Source organism: Lissotriton helveticus, chromosome 5_1, assembly GCF_964261635.1.
Source record: "Lissotriton helveticus chromosome 5_1, aLisHel1.1, whole genome shotgun sequence".
NCBI classification, from domain to species: Eukaryota; Metazoa; Chordata; class Amphibia; order Caudata; family Salamandridae; genus Lissotriton; species Lissotriton helveticus.
In genome coordinates this window covers 1,578,382,612-1,578,405,078 of record NC_136065.1, presented here as the reverse complement: position 1 = coordinate 1,578,405,078, position 22,467 = coordinate 1,578,382,612, and positions in this window count along the sequence as shown.

The following is a 22,467-nucleotide window of genomic DNA, read 5'->3' as shown; positions in this document are numbered from 1 at the left end:
AGGTCTAATACCGGATAGAAGTGTTTTGGACAAAATCCTGAAGGAACAGCCTCTTTTTTTGCTATTTCTTCTGTCATCTTGCTCAATGTAGCGTTTTGGGGGGCTTCCTGCTGTTCGTGGGTGGGTTGCGGCCGGGGTCTCTGTCGAAGCACTGCTGCGACAATCTAATCTTGATTACATTTGCTTTTCAGGAAATCCGTGGTGGAAAACAGGAGTTATGATGATTGATGATGATGATGACCTAGCTGCACAGCGCCGCGTTTGGACCGAAGGCCGAGAGATATTGTAAGTATGAGATTTAGCTTTTTCGCTGTTTGGGGGTGTTGTCGGGTGTTTTTTTCCGGGTGGGTTGGCGGGTCTTGCCTGGGGCATTCCTGGGAAGGTCTAATACCGGATAGAAGTGTTTTGGACAAAATCCTGAAGGAACAGCCTTTTTTTTGCTATTTCTTCTGTCATCTTGCTCAATGTAGCGTTTTGGGGGGCTTCCTGCTGTTCGTGGGTGGGTTGCGGCCGGGGTCTCTGTCGAAGCACTGCTGCGACAATCTAATCTTGATTACATTTGCTTTTCAGGAAATCCGTGGTGGAAAACAGGAGTTATGATGATTGATGATGATGATGACCTAGCTGCACAGCGCCGCGTTTGGACCGAAGGCCGAGAGATATTGTAAGTATGAGATTTAGCTTTTTCGCTGTTTGGGGGTGTTGTCGGGTGTTTTTTTCCGGGTGGGTTGGCGGGTCTTGCCTGGGGCATTCCTGGGAAGGTCTAATACCGGATAGAAGTGTTTTGGACAAAATCCTGAAGGAAACACCAGTTTTGGCACTTTTTGTAAGTTAGGGTTCGTTAGGGTTAGCCCTAGCAGCAGGATTGCATGTGTTTCGGGGGGTTCTATTGCAACGCAGTTCTGGTGTTGTAGAGCACTGTTGGAGCGATGCTGGCTATGGATACTTTTGCTTGCTTGCAAGTGGTTTGAATACAATCCACGGTCTGTATTTGGGCCTACTGTTACTTTCAAAGTACGTTTTGTAACCATTTTTCTGCTAGGCATCGTTTTTGGAGATCTGATTGGGGTTCTTCTACATTTTTGCGACTGGCTTTAGTAAGGGTCTTGGTGGGAGCATTGCTGGGAAGGTCAAATTTTGTTCTAAAACACAGTTTACAGTACACCTACCTTGAGGGGAAAGATCCGCTATAATATTTTGGCCATACTTATTTATCCTTAAAAAGGTGACTCAGACAGAGCACGCAATTTCAAAAATATTGTACTGTCTATTAGGGAAATCAAAGTGTCACATTTTGAACCACACAAGCGTACATACCTTTTATTTATTTATCAGTGGTATTGTAATAGCACTTCCTGTTTTCCGTTCAATAATTACAGGCCGGGTTTCAGTCAACATCCGCCAGGCAGGCAGTGGACAAGGTGTCTTCTGTCAGTGGTCACCAACATTGATGGACGAAGCGTCAGCTGGAATGGAGGAGTGCCGCCAATAAGAGGAATTGTTTGCTGCATGCAACTTACTTACCAAATTCAAGGACAACTCCAACAACATACGCAATACAGATACAGTATCCATTGTATTATTCTATGAGTGTGACTGCATGTGCTTAGCTTTAGTTTGTAACCAAAGATTGTCTTTATCTTCAATTATTGTTTGTCCATGCTCTGCTTTTTTTTCTTCTCTCAACAAAACCTACCCAAAAAGAAACCCCCATTCCCATCCATTTTACAAACCCTAACCCTCTTCCCCCGGGCTGTGTTGTTTTGCTTGATGTCTGACTAAAATGACATCAATAATTCCACACACTTGCTGGGGAGGATAAGGTCATAGCAACAGGCTGGTGAAGGAATACGAGGATATCTTCTAGACTTACTCAGCTTCAGTACTATATCTTCTAGTAGTAGTAGCCAATGTCAAATAAATTCAACGCAAGTACTAGTTATACTTGCAAGCAAATACTTTACCATTTGTTAGGCTACATTATGGCACTGTTCTGTCTGTCACCTGCTATATTCTCGATCGTACCGTAACCGTTGTAATGCTACAGTAAGGACAAACAAGGTTTCGTTTTCTTTTTGTCCATAGGCATGCAACTGCCACTGTGTCACACCACTAGTACCACCGCAATGAGGAAATGTCACCCGCCCAGGATTGACAACGTTAATCCCCATTTCACGTGGAGCCAGCCCTGGGCCTAGCCCTAATTTCTAACACAAATTACAGGTAAGATAAGCGTTTGGTGGGAGGTAGTATAATGGAGTATTATTTCGGAGTAGACAAGAGATTGACGGTTGTACTACTAAAGTCCTACGACTGTTCAGGAAAACAAAGTTACTGTTACACCCCCGCCCCCCACCCACCAGACTGAAAAGCAGTAAACAACAGGTATGGTCAGATAAAGTTTAAAAATATATTTATGTAGCCCTAACAAAATAATCTCCCTCACCCACCCTAACCCCAACGATTGTCTTTGAAACGTCCCAAAACGATCCCAACTCCCAAATCCCACTCCCCAAAAGTCTATAAAAAAAGGGCAAGGGACACTCCACTACTGGAGGGTGCTGGTGCTGGTGCATTTTGCGGCATGGGCATCATACTCCTTGCGGAGGGTGGCAAGCTCGGAGCGGAGGCCCTTAACCAAGTTCTTATACTTCAGGACCTCCTGCTCCAGGTTGGACATGCGGACTCGTAGGCGGCGTTGGCGTTCCTTGCAGCTCCTGTGGGGGGCAGCTGGTATTTCTGTTGCTTGGCGGTGGCGGTTGTCTTTGTTAGCCCGGCTCGGTCCCGCTGGCTTAGTCACGGAGGAGGATGCAGTGGTCACAGTCGAGGATGTTGTTGTTGCCCCGCTCGACTGCGTGTCCTCCTCCTCCTCCAGGGCCACCAGCCGCCGATATTCGGCGACAGTGGCCTCCAGCCTCCGTTGCCGGGCCATTCTAGCCTGCTCCCTCCGTGTTGTTGATTTGGAAGGAGCAACTATATGAAGAAAGAAAGACATAGTCTGTAACCAATGCTCCTTAGCATTAATAACACAAAGTGATTGAGCCGAAAGTTGGGTCACAGTACAAGTAGCAAATTGAAAGCACAGTACATAACTATTGAGGACAGTATCTATGTAACCTCCCACTTCTGCATCCTTGCTCTAACATTAGTGGTAGTTTAATGAACAAATTCTACGACCACTATGGACTTCCATTACAGTCGACTATGACAGTACACCAGTCTTATTCTTCTTCTTCTCTCTTGTTTAGGGAAATTGGTACGTTATCTTATGCAAGCCGGCAGAATGACATGGACAGCACAGTGAACTTGCACCCGAGAAAAAAAGTTGCACACCATGATGAGTGAGACAGACTTGCGTTACTGTACCGGTCCAGTACATGCAGGTGGTGAAGCTATTACTTTTCTATTACGGGTGGCACTGAGAATACTCTGTTACAAGGGCTACTGCTTAATTAATTTACCTTTCACCCTACAGTGCAAATGAGTACTAGAAAAGGAAAATGAAGAAGCTAACTAATTTGATTATCTATCACTTCACATGGGACGTATTTGATGACATATGAGATGACTTTAGGTGCTTTGCTTAATATTGAGTGAACAGTGATACACCCACACATGAATGACGTACTACAAGTAAACTAAAGTTATTAAGAGAGGTACGGAGTGTCCACCGTAATAACCAGATATATGCTGTGATTGCAGACGCAATACAAAGTACTGCTACTATTCATGGTAGTATTGGACACATTTACAATTTCTTTTCCTTGCCTTCCCTGCACTGGAACGGACGTGCGGGTGTGGTGGTACATGCTCTTCAAGGTAACACTTACTTCATCTGGCGACCATCTACTCTCTCTAGATACACATGTGCTATCTAAGAGTCAGAGAATACCATGCTCCAGGCATCCATTCAGTCAAAGTATACGCACACATACAGTTTCTGTTTCACCCACCCAGGCTGCTGTCCTTCCACCCATCCTTGCTTCATCATTGACCCAGCCATGCACCATACCATATTCTTTCCTTCCCAGCCACCTCGGGGGCCAAGCAAACACATATCGTTCTTCTTTGCCAGCCATCATACAAGTTCGCGTCCCACTTACTTACACCCTTCTTTCGCTTTTCGTTCATCCCATCCATCACGTTCGTCTAAGAACTTATTGGGATTCTTCTCACCAAAAACTTCACAGCTAAGTCGAAGTACATTTCGAGGAGGCTACTACCTGGTTGATTTGTAATTGTAATACACCCGTGCAGAAAGCACACTATGCAGTCTTCAATCTCAATAAGTAAGGAATATATAGCTTACCTGTTTCCGCCACCACTGTTTGAACCCCCACAGGACCGTCCGCCGGCTCTTGCACCGCCTCCTCCCCAGAGTCCTCCGAGTCCTCGCCCAACACAGCCACCTCCGCGCTGGCCCCGTCACCAGATGTTACACCTACAAAGTACATTTAAGAATGTTAGAATACACCACTCACTACTATATAATATTTGGTCTAGGAGAAATGTTAAAAAAACTGAATACAATGTAATAATTTGTGACTGTCTACTCCATAGTAAAAATGTCCCATTTTCCAGGGAAGGCTGTTGTCTTGCTGCACTTTTATGCACAACTGATGAATGCTTGCTTTTGATTTTTAACACGCACCACTTTTTCTCCTAACAGACAGAAGCTTGACTCCTAAGAACACGACCAGGATCAAGTTCAAACCAGGTGAGAGCTCGGCTCGACCACAAGAAATGTGTCCAATTAATCGTCAGCACTAACCACTTTTCCGTTTTCAGTTAAATAGTTTTATGACAAAGTAGATTTTAATAAATGTGTTTACTTTTAATAAAGCTTTTAAACTTAAATAGACTCTGTGGTTTTTGTTCCTCCAGACTAGAGTGGATGAGCTAAAGGTTTTGGAATTTTTGCAAGCATGAGTGCCTCTGACACTTCTTGACTGTGCTGTGACTCCGTACTCTCTTGTCCTGCGTACGATAATCTAGAGATCATTGGGGATCAATAATCGGTGACTTCGGGAGCTGAATGACTCTGCCACACTATCTAGTCAGTAAGGAGACAGTGCATAGAGCTATTGCTGAATAGAATGGGAGTCCAATGGAATTGCCAAATGTCCAATCTTAGTTAGCTACACAGACAGACTAATAAGAATAGTCTAGTAATACCACAGGGAGTCATATTCGAGGCAGGATAAGAATTTATATCCAGTCTACAAGAAGATCAAAGACGATTTAGAAAAAATCGAATGAGGAACGCTAGGAAAAAATAGGTACTGTTTATTAAAATGTAACCTTACTGGGGCCAGCAAAGGAGCCCTCGCCTGCCCGATCCTGGCCTGCATCCTCAGCACCCTCCTCCTGTGTCCTCTTGCCCTTGGGGGGAGCTGATGTACAACATGAAAGAAAGAAAAACCAGAAAACATGGATGAGATTTTTCAACCAAATCAAACATTTCAAAAGAACAATAACAAAATATTTTGGAGAAATAGCAAATAGATAGACAACTATTCCACGGGATCTATCTCATGTGGTATACTACGTTATTCGTATTGCCTGATTTGCGGAACGTTGACTTAGAAAGTTCCTATGTAACTCAATAAACAGACTACTTTAGAGGTTTGCCTAGGCCTGACACTGCAGGCAGCAGTCCGCAGCACGCGAAGTGACAGACAAAGTCCATCCTGCTTGCAGATCAGTGAATACTCAAACTATCAATCCACCCACCACCGCCACTATTTCTTCTTATAGCCATGTGTCTAAAGGAAGGACTGGACTTCAGTCTGTTGGGGCTGATTTAGAAGTCCCTTGCGGCTCATTTTCCTCCATTGTTGCGTGCCTTTTGTGACGCAGCGGCAGAACAAAAGACTCGCCATGGTGTTGGTGCGACGTATATATTAAAAAAAAAACACATATGGGCATATGGGCGATGCATCACGTTGTAAAGCCCTGCGCCATCAGGGGGCGTTCCGGCGCAAGGGAGGGCGTACCTGCGCAGGAACGAATCCTAAAAGTGGCTGAGGGAAATCTACAAGATGTCAATCAGTCACTTTTAGGACAATGATGCATGACTCAAACCCTGCGCGCTTGAAGCCGACGTACGGCTTGATGCAGCATTGGGGAGATAGGGTACCCCAGAGCATTGCTGGAGCTGCGCCATCGTTGGCACGCAACTCCAGCAATGCGCTGCCTTTACGGCACAGATGCGTAAGGCTTCTGTGACGTTTTGGGCCAATGGGTGGTGGTGGCATGGCACACAATTACTGCCGCATCCCTGCTACTTTGCAGGGATGCGCCGGTAATTGAAAATATGACCCTTACTGTCTAGCATTACGCAGTTCTTATCTTTACACTACACTCATACATAATTTCTCAGGCCAATGAAATGCTTCTGAACACAACATACAAAACAAAGAAGCATAGTAGCAAGCAAGGCTACTGAGAAGGAGAGCAGTGCACCTGAAATGCATAGAAGATTTTGAAATATAATTTACCTCAATGTAATCGGCAGCATTATTGCTCTTGGTAAAGAACAAAGATTTGCAAATAACAGAGCCGGATAAAACAGAGTAGTAAATGAATAGCTACTACTACTCACCAAGCCCGGGGACCTCTACGCCGAGCGCGTCCAGCAAGTCCCGCTCCCGGTCCATGACATCGGTCCAGCGGTGGGTGGCCTGGTTATATGTGCGCCGGACCCCAGAGAGCTTATACATGGCCCGGCACACCTTCTCCCACCGCTTGCGGCGCTCCCGGATGCCATAGCCAGTCGCGATCTTGCCGCCTCCCAGGATCGTCTTGGGGAGGCGGCGCTGGACGTGGAAGATCAGTGCCGCCACTTCCTCCGCGCTGAAGATCTCCCGCGGGACCACTTGCTCCCCCCTCAAACGCCCGCACGGGAGCCGGCACGGGGTGCGGGACCCTTCCCCTTCTCAGGGTGCTTCCCGGCTCCCTTTACCATGGTCTGGGCAGAAATACAGTTAAATGATAAACAAGAAATAGAATAGTGAAGAAGAAAAGAAAAGAGTTTAAGAAAGTAGTTTAAAAGTAACTAAAAGCAGCAGAAAACACAAAAATATAGAGCTAGAAAAATAGAGGGATAGATAATAAGTAAAATTAGATCAAATAAACTTCAAACAAGCAAAGGATGGCAGAGATTGAGAGAGGATAGAGAAAGCATGCCCAGAACCATAGCAATGAATGAGAAACAAGATGGCCGCGCCCGTTCACGACCGCGTGGGTAAGTTCGCGCGAGATTTTCTTTGCAAGCACGCGCGAAATTGTACTAGCGAGCAGCACACTTTGCGAGATTACACATAGCGGCCGGAAACGGAATTACGTCACGCAAACAAGATGGCCGCGCCCGTGTACGACCGATAGGGTAACTTGGCAAACGTATAGCTAGAAGCGCCTCGCGAACACGCGCAAGATCACGCGAACATACACGTCGCAAAAAAAACAATTTTGTATTCGCACGTATTCACGGCTTCCGAAATCGATCTCGCACGGATTCGCGCCCCAAAAAACGCGCGAAATTGCAGAAAAAACGATTTTAGCTAAACTGAAAGCAATGAGCAGGTGCAAAAGTTCAAACTTAACATTAGTAACATTCAAGGCAGTGCTTCCTGAGGGGCCCCTCCAGAGTTTGCAACTATTCTATGACCCTGCTATGACCCAAACAGCAGGCTCATAGAATAGCTACAAGTAGACCATAAAGGTCCTGTGAAAAAAATTTTCACTGCAACAAAAAGCAAATTACAGATAAGGAAGGAAGCAGGTGCCAGCCAGACTGGAACTTTCAAAATTACTGACACATTAATGACCCACAAATTAATTGATGGCAGTTGAAGAAGGGCAGGTGTGCTTGCTTTTTTCAACCACCATAATCTACAGTGATAAATAAACCTAATGGGTGGCAGTGAGGATGTACCAGAGGGTGGCATGGGTGTCCCAGAGGGTGGCAGTGGTGAAACAGAGGGTGCTGTGTACCTGTGATGATAAACCAGACGTAGAAACAACATAGTCGCGGCCGTTGCGAGCCGAAAAGTAAGTTCGCAATTGCGAAATTGTCCCAAAATCGGCGCGAACGCGCGCCAACACAAAAAACGGGAAAATCCGCAAATCCGCTAGAGTTCGCGTATCTTCGCGGATTGCGAATCCGTAAATCCGCAATTTCGCGTACGCGAGATCCGCTAGATCCGCCCAGATCAAGAGGGCGAGATCAGGGGGACGTTAGTTTTCATACAACGCCTCCAAATTATGGAACTCGCTCCCTCTACAGATGCGGGCACAATCCAATCTTACTGCATTTCGTAAAGAGCTTATTACCTGGCTGTTCCCATAAGACTCTCACCACCAGTCGTTTATATCTATCTCTAGCGCTGGGACGCTCACGGGCAGCCATGCGCTCTATAAATTCTTAAATAAATAAATAAATAAAGCCTCAATAAACCGAAAACCTGACTAAAAGAAATCCATTCATGTAATTCAATTATCTGTTAACAGCACCGGTTGAAAGCAGGGCCTGTTATCTTGCCACTACGTGGGAAAGTTGAACGTGTAGTCTAGAGGCCAGGTGTAACTTATGAAGTTAGTCAAGTCCTATTTCGGTTGATTGATGCTGTGTGGTCGTGCTTCCTGTCTGTGTTTTCTATCTCAGCTCTAGCATAAACGGTTATAAACTGTATGAGGCACTGTGTGAGAACAGTACTGTTATTTATACGTGACAATGACCGGTCACGTGCCATCATGCAGATCAAAGAAAATTTATTATATTTTGGATCTTGTCAGAGCCCTTAAGGCTAACTAAAATTTTCATATGACTCAAAGGACAGAAATGGTTTGTGTCCAAAGTCAATTTCTAGGACGTAATACTCAGTGCTTAATTTCTAAAAGAATGAGTGCTGGTGCCCAAAGCTCTGCTCAGAATCCGGTGGCTGGCGCTCTTTAATTTCGAAGTGCTGAATACCAAGGCTGTGTAGTCTTGAAACCACCATATCCCTCTTTAATCCACTAGCAGACACTCTCTGCCTCTTTATCTCACTATTGCGGTTCCTGCTTTCTCCTTTTACGGTGGGTTTTAAGTCTTTCTCTTCCTCCTTCCTTTCACGGTTGCATGTTTTTTTTCCTCTCATGCTCTTGGAAAATGTTTGATGAGGAAAAATAAGTGCCAGTCCCCAAACGTTTTTGCTGGTGTGCCCAAACGACAACCACTGGCTCAAACTAAGCACTGGCAGAACTATTTTAACCGTGCCTCAATTCCAACCTCTCAACCGCTCATACGCCCCAGGAATTGTTGGAATCTGCAGAGTGCGTCGTCCACTCAGGTGGACTGGTAATATTCACCTGGCACCTAAATGATGCATCCTCCTCAGCCGTGCCAGCTCTTCAGGGGCATCTCAGAGGTATCTGAATCTGCTTCAATCTACTGACATTTCATCGGCCTTCACTTGACATCATATCTTCATTCATTACTCGACATGTTACTGAGTCTAGCCCTAGCTAATGGCCCTTCTGTGGCAGCCACCCAATTTGGAATTGACTTTTTCCAGTTATATCAGATCATCAGGGTCCTTCACTCTGCATATGACTGACTCTGTCCCAATCCTAATGCCCTTTCAGAGGTGGAGTCCTACAGTATGACAGACTCTGCCTCTTTGTACCTACTTTCAGAGGCTTTCACTTCACAAGGTAATCGCAATACTCCAACCGCGCTGGTCTTTTAGAGGTACTGCCCCTCCATTGTAACTGACTCTGCCCCGGCACCACGGAGATTCAGTCTGTCAATGCTCCTCTTTCCTCTAAAGACCAACTGGCCTCTATTCAGGGAGGTCCTCTCAGCTTCTGAAACAGCTAAAGCGATGCACGACTTTTCCCCTAAGGACTAACAGGGTGAGGGCAAAAGGTCCTGCATTCTGCAGTGAACCCTGGAGTTGTTTTCTATTGTCTAATATTTATCTTATCAAAAATTATCAGGAAAACAAATCATAGGAATTACCAGTGTTCTACAACTCTGTAATGTCGGGGAAGTACCCACCTGCCACCAAACCCTTTGTTTGTCACTAACACACAAAAAAAATGAATGGTCCTCACGTAAAACAACTGGTGCTCGTGTAAAGCGCTCTGATACCCGATACTTTAGGGTCAAGTTCGCGCTATATAAAACTCCGTAAAATTAAAAATTAAAAAATTATAAAATGATGAGAGTTTATGTTTCAACAGTTGCTGGAATTAACGTAATTCTTCCTGTGTCACCATATAACAAACCACGTTCCCTCACCCACCAATTAGAACTGAGTGGCTACTTCCCAATCCAAGTTATGTAATTTTGTATATGGGTGTCGCCTCGCGCTGCTCACTCTGCTCACCCGTGCTTCAGCATTGAGGTAATTCCTTAACTGCGGATGAATAGTTCAACAGATAAACATGTTGGTAACATGTTGATGAATGTACAAGGGATTCCATGATATGAGGGCTCAGGGTCGGCTCCCGGAGGGGGTGGCGGATGGTGGACGGATCTGTGTTTAGAAATAATTAATGGATTAAAAAAGCACCTGCTGCAGAGTTCCTTGTGTGTCCAGCAGTTTTCAGGCAACAATAAAAATATCAAGATAACTCTGGTGATTAATGTCCCTGCTGAAGAGAGCTCAAGTGTTGTCTAGTTGCAGCTTTGCCATATTGCAAGCTAGGGTCAGCAGAGGCAGATCGCAGCGGAGAAGGCCTTGCACCTGCAGGGGAGATGGACAATCACAGCCATGTTCCCGGAGCGATTTGGCCATGGTCAGATGCTAGATTTCGCTTCGCTTTGCCCCAGGGCATGGCTGCAGGACAAGGGAGCGGTACAAAAGGGGGTGGTGAGGGACGGAGCATCTGAATCAATCAAACACTCATACCCAGTCAAAAGATCTGGGTTTAATCCATCACCATTCTTTAGCCCACTCTGCCACCCCAGTTCAGACATGGCTATATGCAAATCAGTCTGACCCTGTGCCTCGTGGGAACAGTCCAGCCCGAACTGCCAAGCCATGTCTTCCCTGGACCGGAAACAAGCTTCCGAGGACCGGTTTCTGGCATTCCAGCCGTCTTCAGCCCGGCTTGCTTGAATCCAGTGGCAAAGTGAGCAAGGGACTCACGTCTGAGCATACCCTGCCACACTATGGCGGCCAAAAGCGGTACAAAAGGGGGTGGTGATGGACGGAGCATCTGAATCAATCAAACACTCATACCCAGTCAAAAGATCTGGGTTTAATCCATCACCATTCTTTAGCCCACTCTGCCACCCCTTTTGTTTCGCAGGACAAGGGAGGCGGGCTCCTGGAGCAGTTCCAACCCTCCGGGCCGAGCACGTTGGGCTGACGGCAGTGGCGGCTGGAGCAACCTAATGCATTCGGGGTGAACTGGATGATCTGTTGGGGCAACGGACTGTCGAATGGAATCCCACACTAGTTGTGCCCTCCCCTATTGATTGAATTTTGGGGCCTGGCCTGCTCCGCAGACTCTGCTTCTTTCAACTCCGACCAGCAGACTCTTGCGGTGCTGGATTGGACCCATACTACACGTTATGTTCCACGGTTAGCTGTGGAGGGCTGGCGAGTCTCTGTGAGGCGGGACCTGGCTCTTGACCTGGCCATTCTATTGTGGTGGGGCCCTGTACACCAGCGGCTGTTGTTCCTCTTTCTCACCCCTGGATGGTGGCCATGAGGGACACCCATCTCACGTTCTGCTATCTGATGGTTGGTCCTCTTGGCCATCTTCATTAAGAGAATGGCTCGTTCCGTTCCTTGCTCCATGCGGCGGCACAGAGGAAACAGTCAGACTGCATGTGCCACACTGCAGATTTCATGAGGGTCTAGCAGGTCTGATTGTAGTGGAGGCTGGGTTTTGGGTTTTGGGTGCATGGTGGACAGGTGGCTTCAACTGTGGCAAAAGACAAGGTGCCCCGCCAGGGCAAACAAGACAAAATGGACAAATTTGCTCAAGCTGTGTTGAAATCGGTCTGGGCAGACAGTGACGATGGCATTCACGCTACAAGCTCTGATACATGCATGATCCTGCAGGTGATAAACCAATTACCCCCCTAGAGGTGAAGATAGGCGCGGTGCGCTCCAACGTGATGTTACTGCTCAAGGATTTGCATAGGGCAGTTGACAGGATCATGGACGAAGTGGTCAGGGTTTCCATAGAGGATGCGATGTCTGAGATGGAACACAAAATCTTACACTTATCCTCCACTTCCAGGGTCTTGCAGTGAGGATGAAGATGGGGAGGGAAGGACCCAGTGGAACAATCTTCATTTTGTGGGTTTCCCAGAGGTTTCTGAGGACTTTACTGAATCAGTGGATCTGAGCTATAAGGTCTGCACCACCCTTATCCTCTTGCTTTGTCATTGAGAGAGCGTACAGAGCTCTGACCAAGAGACCACCCCTGGGGGCTCCTACCCGTTCTATTATTGGATGCATACTCAACTACGCGGATAGGGATGCCATACTCTGTCATATCCGCTGGTAAGAATCAGACCGGTTTCAGTCTCATAAAATAATGATTTTCCTGGATTACACCAAGCTGGTCCAGGATCAACGTTACTCGTTGCTCTAAGCCAAAAAAAGCTGCTCAGTCTCAACATTAGATGTATGCTGTTGTTCCCAGCAAACTTAAAGTGATCTTCGAATTTCAAACCTTCTTCTTCGAGACTCCGGAGGTGGTTTTACAGTGGACCAGCGAGCAATGTCGGCTTCGGCCGCACCCCCCCTTCTCGACAGGGTTGCAGCCTTGTCACAGGCTGGTTGGCACCAGTATTAGGTTTATTTTAGGTTGGATACATTGGGGCATGGCTATACTGTCGCCCGTTGATGCCAAGATACTTCAGGTTCTAGGAACATAGGCTGGGTGAGTTGAATACTTACAGTTATTGTGTTGGTTACTATTATTGTTTTCTGTTTTTCTTTCAGTGGAGGGCGCACACTACCAACAGAAGCTGGTTGATGGCGACCCAGCCCAGCTCGGTCGGGTCCCACTAATGTCCTGGAACGTTAATGGCCTGTTAGATAAAATCAAAAGAACAGCTATCCTCCGAACTGCTAAAAGGCTACATGCCGACATTCTATTCTTGTAGGAACCACACTCGCTGGGCAACAGAGTCCCCTTCCTGACCCACTGGCTATGCTCAATGTTATCATTCACCCTTCACAAGGGGCTCCAGAGGGTTTCAATTCTGGTCAAGGGACACCTTCCCTATGTAGTACAGCAAAGCTGGATTGACCGATGGGACAGATATGTGGCAGTCACTGGTCAGTTTTTTGGGGAGCCTCTGTGAATGTGTATGCACTGCCCCCACACACCAGCTCCTTACTCGAGGTACTCATAAATCTCATTTGCACTCTCCCGGTAGGGACCTTGGTGCTAGAATGGGGTAATACAAGGACATTCCTTGACAGGCTGAGGGAGGGAGATGAGCCTCATTCAGTGTCGCTCCCTGATGCGGCCACTCTTGGAGGCGTTGACTTTACTTGATGTACTCCTGGGCTTCCATCGGGGATAGGGGCTATACATTCTATTCACGGGCACATAATACCTTTTCTCGAATGCACTATTTCCTCCTCCAGAGGACTGAACTTCATAAGGCACTACATGTGCAAATCCTTCCTCACGGGCTTCTGGATCTTTCCCCGCTAACTCTCTCCCTGCACACAGATCACTCTATGCAGTCATTCCACTGGCGTTTGACCTCAGGGTCCCTTCAGGATATGGCCCTCACTTTCCTGATGGGAAAGACAGTTGACACATACTTGTCTAAAACCACCATTCTGTAAAGTCCTCAGGCATTATGTGTGTGGAAGGCCCTTAAGCCAACAATGTGGGGGGACATTATTAGCTACCTGACTGCGAAGAAACAGATAAAAAGGCAAATGGTCCAGGTTCTAGAAATCCAAATTAGAGGATTGGAGGCAGGCTGCACCTACGACCCCGGACTACTCAGGCATAAACTTCAGGTTGAATTCCAGTTGCAATACCTCCTTCTTGATGAGTCCAAAACAGTCCCGGATCTATCAGTGGAGGACAAAGCTAGTAAACTATTACACCATCTCTCCTCCAATATTAGGCACCACTGCCAGATCCTCTAGTTGTTGGATTCTGCGGTCTCCAAAGTCTCTGAGGATGATGCTATGGTGCACCAATTTGGTTATTTTTATGCGGACCTGTATGCTCCACGTGCCCACCTGCCATACACACAGATCATTCAGTTTGTGTTGGACCTGCCCCTCAAAACCCTATTGCCAGTTGATAGAGCAACACTCGATAAAGACCTTACTCCTGAGGAACTTACAGCTTCCCTGAGTGATCTGCAGTCTGGTAAGACACCAGGCCCCAATGGGTTCCCGAGTAAATTCTTTAAATTATTTACGAGCAAGCTTAGAGAACTCCTGATGGCAGCCCTCAAAGAAGCAGCTGGAATAGGATTACTTCCACCTGACTTTTGCAGGGTGGAGATTGTGATGATCCCCAAACTGGTGAAGCCCCCCGACCAGTGCTCCTCATATTGCTCAATTTCTCCTATGAACATGGAAGCCAAGATCCTGGCCAAAGCTCTAGCCAACCGCCTGCTTAGGGTTATACCCTCCCTGGTCCACCGTGTTCAGGCAGGCTTCATGCTGGGTGGGCCACCAGGCATAACATCCGTAGAGTGTATAATGTGCTTGTCCTTGCCAACCACCTGGATGGTCCAGCTGTGCTACTTCTGGTGGACCTTGATAAATTGTTTGACTCAGTAGATTGGAGATACTCATTTGCACTCCTCCACTGCCTGCGTTTTGGACCCAAGTTTCAAAAATACATCAAACTCCTTTATAAGGACTGGGTACTGCTCTGACCAGACCCTTCCCTATTGGATGGGGCATGGGTCAGGGGTGTCAACGGTCCCCGCTGCTTTTTGCAATAGCCACAAAAACCCCTGGCCGAGTGGCTTTGTATTGATGATAAGATCAATGAGGACACTGTTCCGTGATAAAGGGTGCATGTATGTCACCCAAATTGGAAGGGAGGGAGTATGCTCTGAAAAGAGGCAAGATGGCGTCCGCCGCGTGGACGTGTGTGTGAGGAGCTCCTCTGTTGTGCAAATCAGCTCACCTTTCTCTGGAGCCTTTTGGCGTTCTTCGTCCACTGTTCGTCCGTTTGTGGATTGCTGGCGGATGTGCGGTGTTTGTGTGTGTGGAGAAGGCACGAGACCTCGGCACCGGCTAAGAAAACAGAGTAACTAAACGCTCGCGTTGGTCTATGACCCATGGAACGCTGAACGCTGAACGCTGAACGCCGGACTTGGTGTGAGTTGGGGGCCGGCATTAACGGCTGCTGTCGGGCGGTGCCGCTGGACTGCAGCGGCGGAGAGAGTCGTAGTGGGGAAAAAGCTGGCTCCTGCGGAGAGTGCTCGGCATGCACTGAGTGGAGACACCGGGGAAACTGCTTGCTGATGGACTTGGAGTTTGTGCGTTTTAAAATACACCGGAGTCAGAGTTATCGGACGTGAATGGGAATGTGTTGCTGTGATGCTGCGAGTTGAAAGCATTCAGAAGCATTGGGGGTCTGATGAGCTTCTGAGGTGAGCGGCAAACATAGTGCAACATTATTGCAACATTATTGCGAACTGTGGCAACAAGACATTGGTGAAAAAGCGCCTGAGACTTTAATTGGATTTCTCGGATTCTAACTGCTAATACACCTAATAATTAATTTCGTAAAAAGATGCACAGTTTGTCCCAAAAAAAAATATATATATGAGGATTGGGATATGGACTGTTTGTTTCTTGAGGGAAAAATTGAATTAGGTTTGTTCACTGATTTAACAGTAGTCTATTGTGTTTAACTATGCCACCCAAGACGGCCCGTGGTGGGAAAATTAGAGCCGTGGGGGACGGGTCAGTAAGCACACGTGCAGCACTTGCAGCTAAAAATAAAGAAATGCTGGGTGCACAAGACTCCGAGAGTGGTGGTCAGAGTAAAGACACAACATCAAGGCACCCCAAGATACCCCAAATGTTTCAACCTGCAAGTGGGCTGCTGAAAAGTAACATTGTGGCTCCTAAGCCTCAAGTAGAGGTCAAGGTTGATGTAAGTGGTACGGGTGGTGGTACGGATCAGGACATACCTGCACTTGAGAGGCTGACTACTTCTGAGGTAATAGGAGAGATCGCAGCAGTGTCAAATGCTACAATGGTAATGGAGGTTGGCGATGATGCTGCTAGTGAGGAGGAATCTCATGAGCCGCCGAGTAGTAAGGATGGTGAATTCTATTCATTATCTGAAGAGTCTGAAGGTTCAGATATGGAAGAAGTTTCGCTTCCAGAAGATGGGGATGGGGAAAGTACTCCAACTATGACGGAGGGTGGTCTTCGGGAAAATACCCCGTCTACAGAAGATATTTCAGGTCAAGCCTCCACTATACGGAGGAAGGACAGGGGAGGCAGCCCTGATTTACCTATAGCAACTATGGAGACGACGGAATGGGATCTCTCTGCAGGCACGCAGTTATTGGAGCAGCTAGATCTTTCGGATCAAGCTAGTGGAGGGGCTAATGGAGGGGTGGAAGCGGTGGAAGCAGTGGATCACAGTCAAATGCCTAGCTCAGTTTCATTGGAGGAAATCTATCGATCCATCAACGATCATCGGCTAGAGGCTCGAGCGGAACATTTAAAGACACATACTGCTTGTAGAAAACTACAAAACACCATTCGACATCTGGTAAAAACCAGTAATGACTTTACAGATCGAATGACAGAGGCTGAGGCAAGGCTGTCAACTTTGGAAGATCAGATGGTTTCACAGTCTGCTGATGTTGTTGAAATTAAGGCGCATCAAGATGATGTGCAGGATAAGCTTGCTGAACTTGAAAATCGCCTCCGTCGTAATAATCTTCGCGTACTTGGTGTTCCGGAAGGTCTTGAGGGGCAGGATGTGTGTAAATTCATTGTTGAATTATTTACGGAAGCGCTTCCTGAAGTCACTGAGTGGAATTGGAGTCACAAGATACAACGGGCTCATAGATTTCCCTATCGACAGCGAGCACCAAGAAGTGGACAAACAAGTCCACAGCAGCCACGCGCTATTTTGATAACTTTGAACAATTTTCTTGCAAGGCAGGTATTATAGGATAAGATGAGACCTGATAAAAAGAGAACTGGGAAAGGCATACAGTTTTTTGTTCGACCAGACTTTTGTCATTCAACTGTTGAGAAACGCTGGAAATTACGGCAGCTGATTGCACCCTTGCAAGCGAAAGGCCTACAAGTTTTTTTATTGCAACCTGTAACTTTAAAAATTGTTAACAAGGGCCAGAGTTGCTTCTTTACATCAGAAGCTGCCGTGAAAGGGTATATGCTTACTCTTCCTTGATGTATCATGTTGGAATATTTTTTTTGCTGTATATATTGTATACTTCTTTATTAGTATTTGTTTGATTTGTCCTTTACTTTAGCTGTTTTTCCAGGAGATTACTTGCTAGCATTGAGATCTGAGATAAAGATTGACATATATAGTTTTGGTGAGCCGAACAGCATGGGAACAACTCACCGAACATCACAAGGGCTATTCGCCCTATTGCCTTAGTAAAGGGGGGGGGTTCACTTTGGGTGGGTGGGAGGGTTTGGGGTGGTGGCAGCGGGGTGAGGTAAAGTGCACTGGGGGTTTTGTGGGTAAGTGGGGTGTACCGGGGTGTGTGGGGGAAAATGTTAAAATGTCAGTTCATAGCAGATATCTTAAATATGTTGGAGCCAAGTTAAACGTTTGTTTGCTTATAAATGACCTACAAAATACTTGTTTTGATGGCGGCTAGGAAAGTGCGAATTTGTTCTTTTAATGTTTGCGGTCTTCATAATGCTTCGAAACGTAAACGGGTTGCTAATGAATTACGTTTGATTAACCCAGACATTCTTTGTTTACAGGAAACTCATGTTCCTTGCTCTAACTATAAGGTTTTATTAGAATTGGGTTTTTCCATACTAGCGGTGTCTAAACAATCTACTATGAATCGGGGAGTAGCTATAATGGGTAGTCGTGTTGCCGCTGGCACGGGTAGGATACGGGTTGATAATTTGGGATGCTGGGCGATTAGCGAGTGTACTATAGGGGGTACCAATGTTACAATATGTACAGTATATGGGTCTAATTTCGACGAGGCAGAAATTTTTGAGTTTCTTAATGTGGAATTAGCACAGTGGCCAACACCGTTGATATTACTTGGTGATTTTAATATACACGGGGATACCCATACATGGGGACCTCAACCACAGGGGTACCTGGGCCGGAAGCCGAAAGTGTATCAGGCATTATACCAATTGATATCTCAACATGGATTTGTTGATGGCTGGTCTAATTTAAATCCGGGTAACCCAGGGTACACTTTCTTTTCTTTTCCCCATGCGAAATTTGTGAGGCTAGATAAAAAAATTTTACCCCGATCATTTATTGTTGGCGCAAAAATACAAGTGATGCCTCGGATAACGTCGGATCACAGCCCAGTAGTTTTAGACGTGATTTGCCTGCAGCCAATACGCACAGTACGTACATTTACATTTAACAAAAAACTTATGGCTGATGAGGAGTATATAACTCATATCAAACATTGGGCGGTGCAATTTCTAGAATATAATATAGGTACTGCTAGCCAATCGATGGTGTGGGACTCCTTTAAAGCAGGCGTTCGGGGAGAAACATGGAGTTATGGCTGGGTTAAACAAAAAGAAAGGAAAGCTACGATAGCTGGGATGGTTGAAGATTTAAGAGTGGCAGAGTGTGAGCTTATGCTGATAATTCAATCTAATGCTGACTCTCAAGCTGCTCAAACTAAGGTAGCTAGTTTGATAGCGAGGATCAATGGAATTTGGAGCGAAGATATTGCTGCCCAGTATAATACTTATAAAGCTGAAAGATATGAATATGGAGAGGCAGTGGGCAGATGCTTGGCTCAAAGAATGCGGGACAAGCAGATGTTCCAACGCAGTGATATGCTGGAGAATGACAGAGGAGAATTGGTAGAAACTATGGATGGCATCATGGAGGTCTTTCGTATATACTATAAGGGATTATATACTCAAGAGGATATCGGTCAAGATCAAATAGATATTTTTCTCCAAGATTTTAACTTCACTAAAATCGCCTCTCCCGAGAGGGAAATGTTTGAGGCTCCAATTATGATGCAAGAACTGCAGCTTGCAGTTGAACAGTTAGCGCTAGGAAAGGCATTTGGTCCGGACAAACTGCCTTTAGAGGTCTATCGATTATTATTTTGTGTTATTAAGGAGGATATGCTTGCTACATTTATTATGGCTCAACGGGGAACCCACCGGCATCGTGGGATGAAGCCAACATAGTTGTCTTTAAAAAGAAAGACAAGCCCTCCTCACTGCCAGGATCATATCGGCCTATATCATTAATAAATGTCGATGCAAAAATCTATTCCAAAATATTGGCTACCCGGATGGTGCGAGTTATTTCAATGTTGGTATCCCGGCATCAACATGCGTTTCTCCCAGGGAGAAGCACTGTAAACCATCTCCATCGGGTAATAGATTATGCATCCGCACTTCAAAAGAATATTGGAATTATATCTTTGGATGCGGAAAAAGCATTTGACCGTGTTACGTGGGGGTTTTTATGGGCCATTATGCGCAAAATGGGGTTTGGTCCACTATTCTTACAGGCAGTACAAACTATGTATAAGAATCCTCGGGCCAAAATATGTACAATGGGATATGAATCATCATTTGTCTATATTACCCGGGGAACAAGACAGGGTTGTCCTTGCTCTCCGTTGCTGTTTGCAATTTATATAGAGCCATTAATACAACTATTGGAGTCCACTAATCTAATACAATCAATGCTGGTGGGCGATCATGAAGTGCGTGTTCTTGCCTATGCCGATGATATTGTGGTAGTGACTTCAGATCCGGAGCCCGTATTAAGGTAGGTGGAACGGCTGACACAAGCATTTGGACAGGTGGCTGGGTATAAATTGAATATCGCTAAAACCCAAGTAATTTGTACGACTGGTCTGTGTCCAAGTGAAACACGAGTAACAAAAGAGGCTAAGGGGTCCATTAGGATGGCGGGCGGACACCCTAACGGAGATCGGGACCGCCTGCCTAAAGGGCGGGGTCCCGACATTGGCATTAGGATGCGCCCGCCACAGTGGCGGGCGCATTCCTCAAGTTTACATTGTGGCGGGCGGTGCTCACTGCATCGCCCGCCACAATGTGAAAAACAAATGCACGCATTTGCATAATCGAAGCGGCAGGCACCGCGCGGTGCCTGCCGCTGCGATTATGCAAATGCAGAAGGGTACCACAGGTACCCCCCGTGTGCCACCCCCCTCTGGCCATCACTCTGGGGGCCCACAGGGGGCCCCCGCAGCAATCACCGCCTGCCTTTCCGTGGCGGCATTGCCGCCGCGGAAAGGCCCCTAATGTAAGCCATCGTAATATGGCTGGCAGTGTTCATTGGACACCGCCACCATATTAATCTATTACCGCCGCGGTCGCCCAGTAAAGCGGCGGACGGTCTTTCCGTCCGCCATTGTCCCCTCCGCCATCCTAATCAGGCGGAGGGGAAAACGAGAGTGGTTGTCGGGCGGACCACCGCCACCCCTGGCGGAGGCAATCCGCCCGATATCCTAATGGAGCCCTAAATATTTAGGGATTAAAATTAGATTGTCCATTCAGGAGATAGTTGATGTAAATTGGAGGGATATAATAAGTGCGGTTAAAAGCCAGCTTGATAAGTACCTTTCGATGGTTGGACGTCGAAACGTGCTTAAGATGTGTATCCTCCCTAAAGTGCTATACTATTTCCGGACGGTACCTTTGGGATTGTCAAAGGCACAATTAACACAACTTCAAAGTATTTCAGATAGGTTTATTTGGAGTGGGCGTAAACCACGCCGGGATGATGTTACCATTGATACATGGTGGATGGGGGTCCCAAATTTTATTTTGTATTATTTGTTATGCCTTATACAAAATGCGCGATATATGGTGATTGGGGGGGCCACACAGTATTTTGAGACACCGAATATCTATCAGATGATATTGGGAAATGAGACGTGTGAAGCGCTGCTGAAATTCTACGAGCCAAGCTACGACAAACGTACCAGATTTACAATTATGACCGCAGCGTATAAGGGGTGGAAGTAGCTGCCGAAGATTCTGGGTGTCCAACGGGTTAATTTTTATACACCTCTTGATTCCAGGGCCATACTGCCCATGATATTCTGGGATACAAAGATGCGAATATGGCGGGAAAAAGGGATTGGCCGCCTAGGGGAGCAAAAAAAGCCCGATGATGAAGCATGACACCCTTCTGGATGCGTGAGGGCAAATAAGAGGCAAGACTTGGCCCTCCACTTCGGGATTGGATCCTTGAAACTGGGGATATACATCTGCCTCTTTTCTTTCTTTCATCCCTTTTTCCTACCTCTCTGCTACTCCAGTCTTTCTCCTCCCTTCCAATTTGGGTGACATACATGCACCCTTTATCACGGAACAGTGTCCTCATTGATCTTACTAGTATTTGAGGAGCACGGACACAGGACCTCAACGAGCTCCTGGTCCCCCCTCCCTTTTTGTTGACTCAGGCTTTGTATTGATTCACAAGTCTGGAGATTTGAGTGGAAGGGGGGACCTGTGGATAGGTTTGAGCTTACGAAGATGATGCACTGATCTTTTTGACTAAGCCGGAGACCTCTGGCCCCAGTATGCTCCAAATCCTTCAAATAATCAGTGAGACTTTGTTCTCTCCATCAATAAGACAAGGTCTACCATCTTCCCCCTCCCCCCCCACTCTCAGGACTTGTGATGGGTCACCAGCTTCCAGATAGCCTCACATAGCTTCAAATATTTGGTGGTTCATGTTGTCTCGACACTTCCCAGGCATGGGAGATGAATATCCGGCTGCTTCTATATGTACTGCAGGCAGATGTCAAAACTTGGTTGGCCCTTCATCTGTCCCTCATGGGCTGCTCAGCAATATTCAAGATGGTTTCCCTCCCCCGGTTCACATATCACCTCCAAAACTACCCATACCCCCTAACACATACCTTTTTCCAGACGGCATATTCCACTTTACGAAGTTTCCTACGGAATCACGTCACCCCTCACACAGCCCTCACTAAGGACCACATGTACTCCATAAATAGTGAATTTTAGGTAATTGCTATTTAAGGAATGCAAAATAGTATGTAATAAAATAGCGATTACCTAATAGGGATTACTAAAGATTCGCAATCACAATTATGTAATTGCTATTAGGTAATATTACTCAATTCATTCCTTCGGGCCTAAAGGTGCAAAAGGTTTTCTAATACCTAATTTGCGATTACCTAATTGATAATCGTAAATTATATAATAAAATATCAAGAGTGTCCAGGGGCCTAGGGCCCCCCTGAAGCACCCCAAAAAAATTGTTCACATGTAAACACAC